This window comes from Oratosquilla oratoria, chromosome 16 (genome assembly GCF_046742065.1).
Source record: "Oratosquilla oratoria isolate Oo_2021 chromosome 16, ASM4674206v1, whole genome shotgun sequence".
In the NCBI taxonomy this organism is placed as follows: Eukaryota; Metazoa; Arthropoda; class Malacostraca; order Stomatopoda; family Squillidae; genus Oratosquilla; species Oratosquilla oratoria.
Genome location: NC_134792.1, coordinates 41262401 through 41279900, shown reverse-complemented (window position 1 = coordinate 41279900; position 17500 = coordinate 41262401). Strand labels below are relative to the sequence as shown.

General features: G+C 38.5%; 1 protein-coding gene across 2 annotated transcripts in view; it reads right to left on the bottom strand.

Moving 5' to 3' along the window:
* Positions 1 to 17500, bottom strand: part of LOC143033932 (lipase 3-like) — an 85819-nt gene that overhangs the window by 60071 nt on the left and 8248 nt on the right. The window contains exons 1-2 of one of the 2 annotated variants that reach the window (XM_076199608.1): positions 1010 to 1057; positions 105 to 411 (exon numbers count right to left, since the gene is read on the bottom strand). The exons of the other annotated variant lie outside the window; for it this stretch is intronic. The gene's annotated coding sequence lies outside the window, so the exon portion shown is untranslated. Of the gene's footprint in view, positions 1 to 104; positions 412 to 1009; positions 1058 to 17500 lie in introns of those variants that run through there. 2 annotated transcript variants of the gene reach the window in all.

Genomic DNA, 17500 nt, shown 5'->3' with positions numbered 1-17500 from the left:
ACACAACAACAAAAACTACATCTGCATCGTAAAATATGTGGTGTAGGTCAGTATTTATGTCCACGTTATATTTATGAATGAATCTTTCACTAACACTCGCTTACTTTTGTGGTCAGATGAGCTCCTTTGTCCACTCAAAAAGGTTATCCTCTTGCGGTGGCGTGTCCCCTGCAGTAGGTCAGGTCACACTAAATACTCGTCGCATCCAAGATGTCGACATTCGTATTCAGTGTGTCGTTGTATCCATTTTTGTTTGTTATTGTAATCGAATTACACTCTGGATATAAATTTAAACCTCCTTTTTCTTTTAATCCTCCGAATGAGTATCTAGTTAATCAGACTTGAATCACAATGGGCACGAAGAGATATTTTGTTATATGCCGGTATTTGAAATAGCGGCAGTCTTCCTTACTAAATGAAAAATAGATATTGATAATCAAACTAATAAACAAACATATAGATGAATACATGAATAAAATAAATTATTTAATCGATTGTCGTAGAAGGTTTCAATTATAAAAGCGCCGCTGCTTTTATTCGCTTTGGACAAACGTCTTAATTCGCTAGCGACTAAAACCATGAATTCGCAGCGTCTGTTTGATGCTGCCACAGACTTAGCATGTTCAAATTTAACTCTCGCGTCTAGCATTTCAGTAGCGAATAAAGAAGCTAGCCAGTAATGAATAATTTTCATTTGTTCTGAAAACCATAATTTTGTAGATAGCCGTTCTTCCCGTTCAAAACACTCGTTAAATTACGAAATATACAACATAACACATTCATGATTCCAAAATCACTCCTGTCGATGAAATTTTACTTTTCAACATCAAGCTGATCGGATACGCGTTTGGACCGAAAATTATATTCGTACTAACTGTAGTTCTTTTTTAAAACAAATTACGAAATACACAACATCACACACTCGTATTTACAAAAACAAATTCGCATATGTCAGCTTTTTTTCTAATATTCAGTCGATGAAAATACTAAATATGCAGATTATTTTCACCAGCCACGTTTCTGTTGGACTGTTTAGGGTCACCGCTAAGTTCGGACTGACAACAGCCCACGTTCTGGCGGGACCGCTTCTCATGTTAGGCTCCGCCCCCTCTTCATCTCGCACAGCACCTTCAAGCATCATCAATGTTGTTGCGCCAAGAGGAAAGCGGAATTTGCACACTGTTTGTTCCGTTAGAAGATACCCACACTCCTCCTGTCTACACAAGTCGTTGAGTGTAATTTACAAACCAAGCTCAACTAAATATTGTAGACAAGATGACCTTGAGTGAGAATGGAAAGGCGTGGAGAGTGCCAGTGTGGAGTGTCCCTCAATTGTTGACGTATCCAAGTTTGGTTAGCAATGGTATGTACGGGGTCCCCCCCCCCCATACACGAAGAACCCACAACCTGTTCAAACATTGTTTTGCCAAAATTGTTGGGATTCTTTGGATGGTAACACAGTCATACAATCAAATCATGATTTTCAAGTGGCTACAGTGGCACATTTTTTGTTTTCTGGCTACTCAGATAATTTTTTGACGATCCAGATGTTTGAGAATTGCTGAAATGCAACGTATACTGTTAGCACTTTTCCTTTTTTTCTGATTCGTCTTGTTTAGCAAAAACAACACTAGATATCAACAACGAATGAAAGTCTGCGTTGATACGAATACCGAGTCATATTTGCAAACGTTCTAGTTCCAAGGTCATACCGTGAAGGTTAAGAGGGCCTGAACCGTGCAAACTGGTTGCGTGGGATCATAAATAAGATCAAGACCATTTGCGAGTGGGGGCGTTCCAGGTGTGCAAACCCGAGAAAGCAAAGCTTCCGTGACCAACAGGAACGAACGAATCACAACTATGCTTTGTGATTCACACTGGTCTTCAATCATGCTCTGGACCCGTGATAAAAGCTAAGAGCTCGCGTAGTTCATTTCTCTCTCTCTCTCTCTCTCTCTCTCTCTCTCTCTCTCTCTCTCTCTCCCTCTCTCTCTCTCTCTCTCTCTCTCTCTCTCTCTCTCTCCTCTCTCTCTCTCTCTCTCTCTCTCTCTCTCTCTCTCTCTCTCTCTCTCTCTCTCTCTCTCTCTCTCTCTCTCTCTCTCTCTCTCTCTCTCTCTCGTACCTGAGAAAGATTGATGTATGGTAAGAGAGAGAGAGAGAGAGAGAGAGAGAGCTGTGTGAGTTGCGTGTATCTAGATCTAGAAAAGTCTTTCGACATGGTACGGAACAGTGGTATGGTCTCCACAGAAAGTGGGAGATATGAATAAAACCGAGATAATACAAAGAGCAACAACCAAAATAACTCCTATCCTTACAGGTAAATCATACAAGAGGAGGCTAGAAGCACTAGGCTTACCATTGTTAAAGGATCGAAAAGAAAGAGAAGATTTGATTACAGTGTTTTGAGCATTGATTGAAAACAGGGGGAGGGGTTGTAAGCTCCTTGTATAGCCTCGGGAACCAGACATGAATTTTAGATGAGGCATTGTAATTGGAGAATAATAGACAGGACCCCAGAAGACTAGTTCCCTTTCTGTATAGTACAGTTAGGGAAATGCAGTCGGCTAAATAAAAATCATCGGGTAAATACACACACACACACACACACAAACACACACACACACACACACACAAACACACACACACACACACACACACACTGTGGTTAGAGCTCTGGCCTGCCACTACGGAGGTCCGGGTTCGATCCTCGCCCGGGGCTGAAATAATATCAGTATCGCAGCGCTGAGGGGTGTTACTCCAACTCTCGTGGGCGGGGAGTTGGGTGTGTGTGTGTGTGTGCAAGGTCATAGCATTACCCATAGATCGGACCTACGAGCTCTGAGCTCTCTTCCAGGAGGGAAATAGCTGTCGATCACGAGTCCAACACGTGATCCAAAGACCAAGTGAATACACACACACACACACACATACACACACACGAGCACAAACACTCACTTATCCCGTTAGCAATATTGCAAAGCCTTTATGCTCTGAGCAAGGCGCGAACTCTAATCTGCAGCCTTGGCACCTCTTGATGCTAACCACTACTACACCAACAATCCGTGACAGTGGTTGAAAGCAGTCGCAACTACAACACTTTGTGGCTTTTTGGTTGGAGCAGCATGAAGGAATTCGGGACACTGTCATAATCTACATAACCAGTACAAGAGCTTATACAAATTATTTAACACACGTAGGTCAAAATTTCTGTTCTGTATATTATTATAAATATAATCAATAAATCTTATTGTGCCAATGTAACAACTAGATATACAGAGTAGGATGAATATTTATGTTGTACCTTAAAAGAAAGTATAATATCATGCTTTTGTTGAAGAGGTGTTCGCCATAACTGATGACTTTATTGGAGAACTTATCCACTCTACAGAAATTATAAATAAAAAATAGAGCTTTATTTGTTCATTCATTGACTTATTTACTCAGTGGTAACTACTACTGTTTATTCTTCACCTCAAGACATTTCAGAATGATGAGTCCAAGTTATAGGTAAAACTCATTTCCCGTTTTGGTTGTTTGGTAAGTAGTTTGTCTAACTACACATGAAGATCCTAAGTTACTACCTAATGACCCACTTTCCCAATCCCGCGCTCATGACCCAAAACGTGGTCAACAGCTTTTTAACCCCTGCGGTCGCCATGCTCTCAAATTAGCATCGAAATTTATATAACTCTAATAAAACTGACCCATGACCCAACCTTACATTATATCATTTACTTGGATCTTAATTATCTGTCTTTTACTTTTCCATTGCATAAAAACCAGTAGTATACAAAGAGGAGTGTGGATAAAACTAGTTGGCTCACGGACATGATTGAGGTGCATGACTGGAATCACACGGTTAAAAGGGTTAGGAACCACTGTGGGGCACATATGGGGGCCGGGGCACGAGACCCGCCTCGAAACTCAGAAACACTTTATACCAGTGGTTCCTCAATTGGGTGATGTGTCCCTCACACACCCAAAGAAAGCGGAAGTAATTACCGAGGGTAGCATGAGGGGATGGATGTCAGATCAAAGAGCAGAAAGCGGGACTTTACTTAGATATATATATAATTTAATAACGAATTTGGTCGAAACACATTTCTCATTTTAATTACTGGACGATTTATTTATTCCACTTTTTGACAGAGGAAGTAGTGCGTGGAACCATAAGATAAATAGGAGAAGGGGGCTCGCGGTGGTAAAAGGATAAAGAGTTGTTTTTCACCTCACTACTTCCTTCAATTGGACAATAGTGAATGACGCTTTGAGACTTATCTATTTGAGTTTCATAGGTAAACGCCGGCAGTTGTGGCAGATGAAACACCATATGAGACGATTTTTTTTTTTACATTTCTATATTAATTGATATATATCCATATCGATTTGTATAAATACTTTACACACACGCGCACACACACACACACACAGCTTTCCACATAGAGTGGTGGACACTTGGAACAAACTGGACAATGAAATAGTGTGAGCAAAAACCACTCATGAGTTAAAGAGCAAACTAGACACTGCGAGATACAAAGACGGGACATTACGAGTGTAGCTCCCCTTCCCGCACAATACAACTAGGTAAATACACACACACACACACACACACACACATATATAATATATATATATATATATATATATATATATATATATATATGTATATATATTATATATATATATATATATATATATATATATATACATATGTTCATTCATTTTATTAATCAACGCCTTTTGCTTGTCGGGACTTCGTCAAGTATCAGATAAAGTATTATTGAAAAAGGCTTCGCCCTTACATAGTATAACCTCTGGTTTACGAGTGTACACTACACAGTTGTTAGCTTAATCTCATCCTATATTACATGTCTTGAGGCATACATATACACACACACAAACAATTATACATAAAAGCACAAGTACGGATATATATATATATGTGTGTGTGTGTGTGTGTGTGTGTGTGTGTGTGTGTGTGTGTGTGTGTGTGTGTGTGTGTGTGTGTGTGTGTGTATGTGTGTGTGTGTGTACACACTCATACAGGCATACACATATATGTATATGCACACACATACAAGTCTACACATTAATATATACACACATGCAGGTAAACACATGAATGCATATACGAATACAGGTATACACATGAAAGTATGTAAACATGCAGGTATACGCATGAATATATACACACATACAGGTATACACATGAATGTATACACACATACAGGTATACACATGAAAATATACACACACACAGGTATACACATGAATATATATACACACATACATGGAAATGTATCGATATACAACCATTATGACTCAAAAAAGTTACCCGAAGAGATCTTCCTCGTCCGAGGAGATGGTGTCAAATTTTTGCAGGAACAACGATCAAGAGCAGCTGGGAAATTCGACTTGTTGGACTTCACAACTCTCTCGATTGGACACTACTTCGTCCCTCTCTCTCTCTCTCTCTCTCTCTCTCTCTCTCTCTCTCTCTCTCTCTCTCTCTCTCTCTCTCTCTCTCTCTCTCTCTCTCTCTCTCTCTCTCTCTCTCTCTCTCTCTCTCTCGCTCTTAAAGAAGAAGGAGGAAGAGGAGGAAAGGGAGGAGGAAGAAAAACAAAGAAGAGGAAGGAGAATAAGAAGAAGAACAAGGAGAATATTTCCTGGATGCTATCCCATATCGAAAATTAACTCATGACATCGGAGACACTAATTTCAAAGTGGAGGGTGTGCCCAATCATTCGTATCAAAAAAGAAAAATAAATGAATAAAACAAATGAAAATAAATAAATGAATAGTTAAATAGATAAATAATTTAGAGGCTTTAGACCAAATACCAGCGGACGTCGCCTCTCCGACGTTGTGCCACCACACACCGGTCACGACCTGGATTGAGTCCCCCCCCCCCCAACACACACACACACACCGACAAACTTGACCTGGCAACGTGCGACTGAATCATTCCGTAAGGAAAAGGTCACACGATGAATTCACATACAACTTCCATCCGAGAGAGGTACTCAGTGATGCGGAAATGTACGTAAAATCACACTTGCCTATAAGATCAGCTTTTTAAGTGCGAGTGCATGTTGGTACGGTGCACGTACTTCATTTTGAGCTACTTCATCCAACGTCCTTTTTAGACTAGACGTATCCATCTAGGTCTTGGAAGTTCATACAGTATTTGGTGTACAGGTCAACGGCCCCGTCACTATAGTAACGTACTTCTTATTTCTCTAGTTAATGCCAGAGAGCGTTAATGTAGTTCGGTGTGGTGTAGGTTACATATCTTATTTTGGCTGATGCTAGACAATTCTATTCAGTTTGGAGAAGTCATCCTACCGAAGGAGTGGAGGTTACTTCGAGTAAACCCTTCGTTAGAGTGTTACATCTTTTACACTGGCTAGCACCAGGTGATTTTGTTAAGTTTAGGTTTAGAACTCACTCGATCAAAAGACAATGCTACTTGAAAATTCTCATTCCTGGGTAAACACGGACCTGGATTAACTCCCCTTGAGCCTTTTACTGCCGTCACGCATTGGCCTGGGTACAAACCACCTTCGTATAACCACCGACCTTCTTATGACCTCCCTAAAATACAGTGAACCAACATCCGGGTGTCAAGGATTCGCGATGGGAGAGTCATCATGTCCCACCCGGGAGCATCCACTGAGTAGCCAAGCCTTTGTCTTCGAATCTATTGTTTAATACATAGCCAACTGATGAAATGATAATAATCTTCTTCGAAACACGGACACAAATACAATCACTGCATGACATTCGATGGAGACAAAGACCACACAACCCTATCCTGGTTGCGAAATGAACGAAATCCTGCAGTGTCAATGGAACAGGAGGTCCGGACCCAACCAAAACAATAACATTGACAAGGTTCTCCAAAACCAAAGAGACACAGAGGCTCTGGGCGAAACAACAACATCGTTGACATTGATGGAAGGTCAGTGTGATTTGGTTATTCTTTTGATCGAGCGTCAAGGCCAAATGCACGGGCCACGGTTGGTAATGAAACACGAGGAGCTCGAGAGAAACGGGTTTGTCGGCGGAAAGGTGGAGGTCTAGTGCGTCGCGGACCTATTCTTCGCCGGACGCCTGCGCGAGAACGTAAGAACATAAGAATGAAGGAGACTGCAAGAGACCATAAGGCCTACACTCGGCATTTCCATGTCACTCAGGTCATGGTAACGTTTTTTTTTCATTGCAGGGAGCATTAATGGTTAGGTTAGGTTAGGTTATGTTAGGTTAAGTTAGATTTGGTAAGGTTAGGTCAGGTAAGGTCAGGTTAGGTTAGGTTAGGTAATGAAAAAACGTTGTCATGACCTGAGTGATGGCGCAGAGTCACTGGGGAGCACCCCGGACCCCCATCGGTCATCGCGTGCGCGGGGTGGGGGTGGGGGTGATTCTACAACTGTTATCTAATCTTCTCTTAAAACAACCAATTGTTTCAGTGTTCACTAAATGGTTGCTAAGTCTATTCCATTTGTTAACACTCAGATGGTAACCCAGTTTTTTCCTATTTCCTTAAACCGAGGTATGAGTACAGTACGTACAGCCCAATGGACACCCCCCTCAAGAACAGTCGTGGGTAAAAGTCTTGAAACATCCTAAGGGTATTATTATCCAACTACAAATTTTCTTGGTAACTATTGGATAAATGTTTTTCTTGCAATATTCACCTTACAGTAAATTATGCTTCCTACAAAAAAAAAAAATAATGTATATATATATATATATATATATATGCATATATATATATATTATATATATATATATATATATATAACAGTATATATGTATATATGTATATATATATATATATATATATATTTATATATATATATATATATATATATATATATATCACAGGTGAGAAATGTAGTAACACATTTGTAAATCACAACTAAACACCACAGTCGGACGAAAGAAAAAGTTGCGTAAGCGGAACTATATATTTCGATTGCTACCTGCAATCCTCTTCAGTGGTACTACTGAAGAGGATTGCAGGTAGCAATCGAAATATATAGTTCCGCTTACGCAACGTTTTCTTTCGTCCGACTGTGGTGTTAGTTGTGATATATATATATATATATATATATATATATATATATATATATATACATATATAGATAGATAGATAGATAGATAGATAGATAGATTAGATAGAGAGAGAGATAAACAAATGGATAAATGAATGAATAAATATAAATAAATAAATTAAAAATAATTGAATAGATAAATAACAAATACATGATAAACAAATAAATGAATAAATAAATAAGAATTAATAAATAAATAAGTAAATAAATGAATAAAAGCATAGGTAAATAAATGAATGGATGAATGAATGAATAAATAAGTACTCAACAACCAAGGATACATCTATTGGGCGGGTCACGACTCACGGGTTTTGGCCTCCACTTTTCCACTTGACTTCCTTGTGCTCATTCATGGTTTGTTTCCGTCTGCCACCAGGCATTTCTATTCAAGTGAGTGAACCTCCCTCCATAAACACACACACACGGACTCGTAAACTTCAGAAATTACAGTAACACTCGGGCAGATTTCTGCAATACCTGAAGTCACAATAAAGGTAAAACAATTGATCATATGAAATACGGAGGCACTTCACATAGGTTACCAGTAACTGGCACCTGCCTAAGACACAAGCCACTGTAGTGCTTATAAGTGAAGCCGACTATACCGGTACATCACTTAACAAAGTTCTTCAAAATATCGAGCTAAACATATTATGCAGTGGTTGTTTGAGTTTGATGGTTACTGAAACCTCCAAATTAACAAGTATGACTTAAAGTGTTCTTAGTTATGTCGACCTTGTCATGAGGACAAGGTGTGTCTGGTGTCTTCAGAACTAGTCCACTGCATAAAGAAGTGATTCGAGTAAGTTATTCATACTCGCATTGAAACCAACCACTGGCGCTGGTGGCCTGGATCTGATGACAAACTGTATTGTCGTGACCTCATGATAATTTGATAGTGTTCATTTGTCTATTTACCTAGCATCCTCATTAGAAATGGCAGAAACAGTAATAATGGTAGTATTGATAGCCTAATATTAACAGTGGTAGTAGTGGTAGTGGTAGTAGTAGTAGTGGTAGTGATGGTGGTGGTGATAATAGAAGTGGTGATGACAGTATCATCATCATCTTCATCTCCATCATTATCATCATTACTTCTAATCATGAATATTATGCAATTTTCTACAATCTCAAGTGTATTCGGAGTGAGAGAAAGGAAGGAGAGGAAGTTATTTACGATCCTTTCACATTTTCAAGTAAAAGGAAAAGTATTTGACATATGTTACAGGCATAAGTGTGTTTATGGACGCTTACGCGTGCGCACGCACACACACACACACATGCGCGCATTGAGAAAAAGTTGACTTAATTGCGGTGTTCAGGTCACTGAAGGGAGTGGACAAATCTGAGAGATTTCTTAATTTGGGAAGGACGGACGGGGGAGGGGGGCATTACAAAATCATGGGCGCAAATTGAAAAGACAATATGCCTGATGGACGTTATGAAATACAGCTTTCCATACACATGTGCTAACTACTGGAATAATATAGAAGATAATGTTCCCCAAACTAAATCCAAACGCAAATCTAAAACTAAGGAGATAGAACAAACATACAAGCCATGAAAATCAAATTAAGGATTCATCGAGATCCTTTCAGTATTCAACAGGTTTTCCCCCTCAGTTGAATGAAATTACTTGACAGCATCTAGGAGAAAAAAAAAACCGCAGGTCGTGAGAGTGAACCAGTATGGTCCAGCCGACTCAGACTACATTGAGGCCCATAGTCATTCTCTCACACCCATACTCCACGTGTACTTCTCACCCAGCATACAACCTTCACAATGGTAGTACTGATCTCAGACCGATCCTGCAGCGATCTACTTTGTACCGGGCGTGGATAGGGGTTGGGTGAGGAGTTAACCAAGACTGGCTCTGACCCACTTCGTTATCGAGAAGGTGCTACAGTGATAAACCAAATGGCCTGACGGCAGCCAGAACGAAAGGAGAGGTGCCATGAGAGAGAGTGAGTGTGAGAGAGAGAGAGAGAGAGAGAGAGAGAGAGAGAGAGAGAGAGAGAGAGAGAGAGAGAGAGAGAGAGAGAGAGAGAGAGAGAGAGAGAGAGAGAGAGAGAGAGAGAGAGAGAGAGGGGGGGGGAGAGGGGAAGAGAGAAAGAAAAGGAGATAGAGAGGAAGAAAGAAAAGGCGATAGAGAGAAAGAAAGAAAAGGAGAAAGAGAGAGGAATCTGACCTTGCCCTCATATACACGTGCACATCCATACCTGACCTACTACTACTCCAGACGGACGGACACCTGACCGGCTTCCACACCACCGACCGACCGAGCCAAACGGACTACTCTACTGACCTTGACACCCGCCAACCCCTACAATAAAAACTCAAAAGACTAACTATTCACAGAATGTAGGCTCACAATACATACACTCACGAAGCATAAACTCAAAAGACAAAAACTCGCAAAACATGAACTCACAAGACAATAACTCGTTTGATAAAAGCTCACATCTTTAATGATAAAAGACAAAAGCTTACCTAACCTCAACAACAAAAACTCAAAAGACAGAATGTAAGCTCACAATACATACACTCGCGAAGCATAAACTCAAAAGACAAAAACTTGCAAAACATGAACTCGCAAGACAAGAACTCGTTTGATAAAAGCTCACATCTTTAAAAGACAAAAGCTTACAATGTTTTTAATATACACAATTACATATGTAACAGACTAAAGCAACACAGATATCTAGTTCTCCCTTTCCATGATAACTTGGTAATACTTGATCATGTCTTTGCTGGATTTAATATCAATCATTTTTTTTAAGAATATCAGCATTAAAAGACTCCCCATTAAAAAATCCCCGGAAAACAACGTAAATGTAAGTGTTATGAAAAATTTTCATCGACCAAATAAGAAAATGGACTTTTTAACATAAACATAGTATCATAATAGACCATATTCAGTTGTGTCTTGTGCATGTTAGAATTTTTAACCACGATGTAAACTGTATCTTATGATTTTGTGTTCAACTGGAATAAAATTTTAATCCAGTCATATTTTTGTTTATTTAACTATGAATATGAGTTTTTATAAGTTGAACAATTTAATAATCAAGAATTTTCTTGAACAACATTCAAGAGCTCCAGGAACGCCATTACCATGGCAGACTTTTTTTATTAGTTCTTGTGTAGCCTCTCGTTCCTTACCTTGCCTATTTTTCTGCATTTATATTGTCACGTTTATTTGTTCTGTGCAACCTGAAATTATCTCAAAAGCGAAAACCTCCGTTTTTCCTTTTGTTTTTTCCTTGAGTAAATTGATTTGCATAAGTACATATACAATATACACATACGCGCAGGCCATAAGCCAATAAGATCGCCATGAATTATACTCTACTTAACTACATTTCTCCCTGGTAAGTGGACTACCACGGAAGATGAGGAGCATACGTCAGAAGGCGCTGAACAGTCGGCCGAAGCCGTCACCTTTGTTTTATACACTTGGACTGTTGGAGCATGTAGCACCCACTGCTCGGAATCGGAGAGGAGTGCGGGATTCGAACCCACAACGAAGGGATTGTGAGACCACCACGACTCCGATGACGTCCCCAGCACACGGATGGAGCTGGCTCACAAGGATGTAGATTATATTAAATCACCCATTGATAATAAAATGATAAATACTGATGTTTTAAGCTGATTATCCTATTTTAACTTGAAGATAAGTTACTGAGAAGACTAGATGTCCACAATTATTTTTCAAATGAAGACTAATTGTCAGAAGACTAATTAGTGGAGGACTAATTGTCCAGAAGACTAAATATCCGAAGACTAAATGGGTGTCTCTCATCCTGGACAGCATAAGCATGTTGTGGTATATGCTCCCGAGAACCAACATCTTCACTTAGAGCAGTCTGACACTTGGTACATGGATAGTAACTATTCCATGAGTATAAGAGGAGCAGTTCTGCGATACGTGCCCATCTTAAGCCGCGTCCACACTTGTTGCATTTCCACGTATCGTATCATCTTTGCAACGGGGTTTTGTACCCACTTGTTGCGTATCCGCCTGCTGTATACGGATACGCAACAAGTGGGTACAATACCCTGTTGCACCGTATCGTATCACTAGGTGGTACGCAAAGATGATACAATACGTGGAAATGCAACAAGTGTGGACGCGGCTTTAGACGGCCGGCGATCTCCTATGTAAATATAACTACTAAGACCGATTTCAAACAGGTGTTGGCAACCTAAAGATCATGAATATTTACCCCGACCCTCGTGAAGTTGTCATTAAGTTTGATTTAGTTCCTCACCAATTTCCAGAGGTGCGTCATTCACTTATCCTACAGTACGTGGAAGGAGAACCAAGACTTTGAGGAAGAATGAAATTGACTGCACCGATGACGATTGATGCCAAGTACTTCTGTGGAATGATTGATGGACTGACCATCTTTCAAGAAAATAAAGTGCAAGATGGCGTGGTCTATCTGAGGAGGCACACACGATGTAGAATGAAGGACTAAATGGACTTCTTCCATTCCGTGCACGTAAGCTGAACCTTCCGTCGTTGCAGCCTGGAGCTAAAATGTCTGACTTAAAAGGTAGCGACGGTGACGAGCCAACGCAAGAAGGCGCGTAGCTACAGCCGAACCCCGTCACCTTTGCCCTATACCATTTGTTCCCAAACTTTTTCAGCTTGTTACCCAGTTTATCACGTCACATTAAACATGTTATCACCTTTCACAAAATGTTGTCAACATTGATATATGGATAAATTAAAACACAGAGTTATTTTCGTTTGTCTATTGTATCTGAACATTGTGCATCTCTAATGACTATTGCCAAAGATGTCAAGAACATCAATGGGATTGATGGAGTTGCATACTTGAAGCTAATTGAGGAATTCTTGGTTTCTTGATTTTCAGAATTCTTAACTTTTTTTTCTGTCACCCCTCTATTACCCCCCGAAAAAAAAATTAAATTGCCTCCAGGGGGTAATTTACCCCCAAGTTTGGGAACCACTGCCCTATACACTTGGACTGTTGGGGCAGGTAACAGTCACTGCTGGGAATCGGAGAGGAGTGCGAGATTCGAACCCATAACTAAGCGAGTGCGAGACAAACACGCTTCCGATTACGATACCAGTGCACAAAAGATATATATGATTCCATATGAAATAACAGATATGATATAAGAGATATGAACTATTATCTCCTTTTTCGGTTAGGCTGTTAGTTAATACCGTATCACCTACCAGCATAGTTACTCGTATGCCTTTCTTCACAAATGAATCAATTGAAGAATCAATTAAGTGATAAATGAATAAGCATGTGTATGGATTATACATAGAAAATTAAATGAAATAGAATTACTTGTTACCAAATATTTTCTGTTCGTGTGCCTTGGCCAGTAGTCCCCGACGAAGAAAACTCTGCCCCATTTTTCATATATTTATGATATCCATATTTAGTTTCTGTCTGCCTTTCTCACCCAATTGATGCTATCTCAGAATCGTGATGCATCTGGGAGTACTAAGCTCCAGCTTTCACAATATGTTCATGCTCCCGTTTATGATATTATGACCTCTTAAGAAGACCCGTGACCTAGGGGGAATCGGACGTAAGGCGGTTGCACAACGGGCGACAACTCAATGGGAAAAAAAAGGCGACCTAGTGCTCAATACCTAACCTAAGATGCTGAGCAACTGGACGCCTTTTCATTTTCTGACCACGGCCATCGACTTGCCTAACAGGTCACTCAAAGAAGAAATTTTGTAATGCTGTCTATAATGAGTGAGTGCAGTGCACTGTCTCGCATCTGTACGGGTACTTACCCTATGATCATGTGTGTGTTACGACACTGGCCATCCATGGCAATCCTAATCTCCCCTTCCTCCTCATTCACTGCCACAACCACGACTGGCATATTGCAGTGTTCCCCAACAGCCAAACTGGTCTTCAAGAACATAAATCAGGCAACTGTGGCCACATCTGTGGTCCAGTAACAAACACAAGCACCTTAGTAACATGGATCTTACCAGATTATACTGTAGCCCACACAGACCAAAGATAGACGAAAGCATGAAATTAACTATATAATGATAACAAGCCCACTGGTAATATAAGTTTATCAAACAACAGATTCAACGGCCAAGTTGTATGACCAAGAATAGACGAAAACATAAAAATAACTAGATGATGAAAACAAGAACACGCGTAAGATAAGTTTATCAAATAACATGGTCAACGTAAAACTTACATCGTGAATAAAAAAAAGTAGATTACAGAGAAGCCGTAGGACAGCAAATCTATATAAAAAAAACAATATATCAAAAACATGTGATCATGAGCTTGACCCCCGATAAAGATTGACAATTATTTTTCCATAGGTTTCCCACCCCCTCTCTACAACGGCGAGTCTCAAATAAAAACGTAGACTACAGAGAACCCGTTGGACAACAAATCTATAAAAAAAAAAAAAAAAAAAAAACAGTACATCGGAAACATGTGATCATGAGTTTGACCTCTGATGATAACTGATAACTCATTGTTCAAGACATTTTTCCATGAGTTTCCGAACCCCTCTCTGCAACAGCGAGCATAAGATGAAAACGTAGACTACAGAGAAACTGTAGGACACCACATCTATAAACAGCAATTCATCGAATATAAGTGATCATGAGTTTAGCCCCCAATGATAATTGTTACCTGATTGCTCAATATATTTTTTCATGGCTTTCCCAAATCCTTTTTGGAATGGCGAGGTGAACTAGACCATCTAGTCCATATATTCAAGCTGATTTAACTGGTTTCAAAGTACACCCACAACTACAGACAGTCCAAGACACGGAAGACATTCCACTGTATGGTGGTAGTGACTGCATAAATTCTACGCACTCAATCTTTTAGCGACATTAGCAACACCCTCCCGGGCCAGAGTCACGCATCGTTGTTTTCTGGTTAGAGACTCCACTCTCACAAAAGGCTGCTGATCGATTCTGATTTCTATTACTCCTCTTTCTAATACCCCACCCTTATACCTTTCCCACTTTTAGATGATACCTCTTAGGCACAACATTTAACAGAAGGTAAGAAGCATTAGTTATCACGGGCAGAAGACAACTGCAAACTGAAATCTCACTATAAACACAGCTTTAACAAACCGGATAGGGCAACCGCGATTTAATACGAAAGTCATATCGTCCGCCCAGGAAACAGTACAATCCTGCAGTGCACTTACAAGATTGAACTCCAATATATATATAATATATATATGTATATATATATACATATATATATATATATATATATACATATATATATGTATATTTATATATACATATACATACATATATATATATGTATATATATATGCATATATATATATATGAATAAATATATATTTATATATATATATACATATATACATATATATGTATACATAAATATATATATATATGTGTATATATATATATATATATATATATATATATATATATGTATATATATATGTATATATATATATACATACATCATCCAAATATTATATACATATATATATTATATATATATATATATATGTATGTACATATATATATATATGTATATATATGTATATATGTAGTATATATATATATATATATGTATATATATACATATATATATATATATATATATATATATATATATATATATAAGTAATGGTATATGTGTAGATAAATAGGTATAATATAGATATGTATATGTGTGTGACCATATGTATGTAAACATATATGTATTTTTACATTTACCGATACTTACATGCATATTGTAGTATAGGCATACTTATATAGTATATGTATGTGTATGCTTATGTATATGCGTATATGTGCATGAATAACTGTAAATGTATATTTGGATGGAGGTTCTCCCTGAAATAGGCATTACTGAAAGTCACGGCAGTTACGGAATTAGAAATCTCTTTAAGTGTTTTTTTTTTCTCACTAAAGTTCGGAGTTCGGGAGAGAGTTAGTGTAGAAGCTGAACAAATGTCATGGCGATACACTTGAAAGGTGTAACAATGACGTTTCGATATATAAACCAATTTCAAGTAGTAAAATAAAAAAAAAGATGGGTAGAATATAATGAAAAAGATGTTGCGATTGAGAAATTTATATAGTCACTGGTTAAAGTCAAGGTTTGGTCAGACTCGGAGATTACTGGCAAGCAATAAGGGATGAACCACAGTAGGAAGTCACGAAGGGCAACTAGATCCTCACTGTGTGCGTCAACAGAGGGTCATTTATCTCTGTGACACAGATAACTTCAAGGATTGTCATTTTGGCTTAAAAAGGCAATTCTAGACATATGTATGTACGGACGTACAGGTATCTACATAAATACGTATATATGCATGTAGATGCATATGCATATCATATATATATATACATTATATATATATATATACATGCACATGTATATACGTATATATACATATACATATATATATATATATATATATATATATATATATATATATATACACACATATATATAAACTCAAGACTAAGACTCCTGTGTTTCCTATTCCGCTTACATCATATATATATATATATATATATATATATATATATATATATATATATATATATATATAATATTAAATATATATATATATGAATATTTCAAAGGGGCAATGGTCTTCGGACATAATGTCCGGACTCTTCATCACCAACCTATTGAAAGCTCATTTACCTCCTGACCTCACGTACGGAGTGAGCCGAGGGTAGAGACATCTTCCCATGTTCCCCTTTCTTTTGTTAAGGGTGCTACTTAAACAGCACGCTCTCTCTTAATTGTATCTACTGAAGAGGATTGCAGTTTGCAATCGAAATATATAGATTCCCCCTTTCCAGTCTTTTCTACTCCAACAGTGGTTTCTACGTTATTGACAAATGTGTGATTACATTTTTCACCTGTAATATATATATATATATATATATATATACTTCGAATAAAGAATAATCCTATATTTCGGCTATCAACTGTAGCCCTCTTCATGAAGAGGGCTACAGTTGATAGCCGAAATATAGGATTATTCTTTATTCGAAGTTTATTCTTTCTCCGACTGTGGGTTCCTGTGTGTTATATATATATATATATATATATATATATATATATATATATATATTTATATATATATTTTCGTGTGTGTTTGTGTGTGTGTGTGTGTGTGTGTGTGTGTGTGTGTGTGTGTGTGTGTGTGTGTGTGTGTGTGTGTGTGTGTGTGTGTGTGTGTGCGTGAGTGTGTGTGTGTGAGTGTGTGTGTGTGTGCGTGTGTGTGTGAGAGTGTGTGTGTGCGTGTGTGTGTGTGTGTGTGTGTGTGTGTGTGTGTGTGTGTGTGTGTGTGTGTGTGTGTGTGTGTGTGTGTGTGTGTGTGTGTGT